Source organism: Sinocyclocheilus grahami, unplaced genomic scaffold, assembly GCF_001515645.1.
Source record: "Sinocyclocheilus grahami isolate Dianchi unplaced genomic scaffold, SAMN03320097.WGS_v1.1 scaffold1055.1, whole genome shotgun sequence".
Taxonomy (NCBI): domain Eukaryota; kingdom Metazoa; phylum Chordata; class Actinopteri; order Cypriniformes; family Cyprinidae; genus Sinocyclocheilus; species Sinocyclocheilus grahami.
The window spans coordinates 633003-633788 of record NW_015506234.1 but is presented as its reverse complement, the minus strand read 5'-3'; the positions used below and the strand labels follow the sequence as shown (position 1 = coordinate 633788).

Here is a 786-nt window from a genome sequence, read left to right as displayed (position 1 = left end):
GCTTTCTAAAACCTTGCTCCAGGTGAGACTCGAACTCACAAACTCGGCACTCTGCTGCATACTGTCTTATAAGTACCGCGCGCTGACCGGTTGCGCCACTGGAGCTGCTGATATAATAGCATATTACCAAATGCCATGTGAGAAAGCCAAACCAGATTGGTCAATTAACACAAATAAATATTCTATTTGTATATAGGTATGCTTGGGCTGTTATAATTTTTTTTTAAATCATGTATTATAGAGTTGATTGGGGTGGGGATAAACGAAACGCGATATGCGATGACGTCACAATCGTTTTGCATTGTGGTCTGTGGAGTGGCCTGAAGTGTGCATATGAAGCAGACTTGCTCGGTCGGTCCAAATCGAGAGGTCGAGGGTCTATCCATATAAACTTCCCTCGTTCACTACAAAGAAGTGGAACACAATTAAAAGTGGTAGCAGGGATTTCCCCGATGGAAGTGCTGAGGGAAGTTTGCGAGTGCTTGTCTAAAAGTGGAGTGGAACGCAGCCCTGAAAATTTAAGCTAGGCTTTGAACTCATTTGCTACTGAAATGTCTCTCGCTTTCTAAAGCCATGCTCCAGGTGAGGCTCGAACTCACAACCTCGGCATTGCTCTGCTGCATACTGCCTTATAAGTACCGCGCGCTGACCGATTGCACCACTGGAGCTGTTGATGCAAGTACATATTACCAAATGTCATGTGAAAAATCCAAAACAGATTGGTCAATTTTAAGGCCAGACCATTGAGGTTGAATACAAAAGCCAGTCCCACTTCATGGAAGACTA

General features: G+C 44.3%; 1 non-coding gene across 1 annotated transcript; it reads right to left on the bottom strand.

Annotated features, from left to right (window-relative positions):
* Window positions 1-574: 574 nt before the first annotated feature.
* On the bottom strand, window positions 575-668 carry trnai-uau (transfer RNA isoleucine (anticodon UAU)). Its single transcript has 2 exons — window positions 631-668; window positions 575-610 (listed from the first exon to the last, which is right to left on the bottom strand). It is a non-coding gene; the product is annotated as a tRNA-Ile (tRNA).
* Window positions 669-786: the final 118 nt, after the last annotated feature.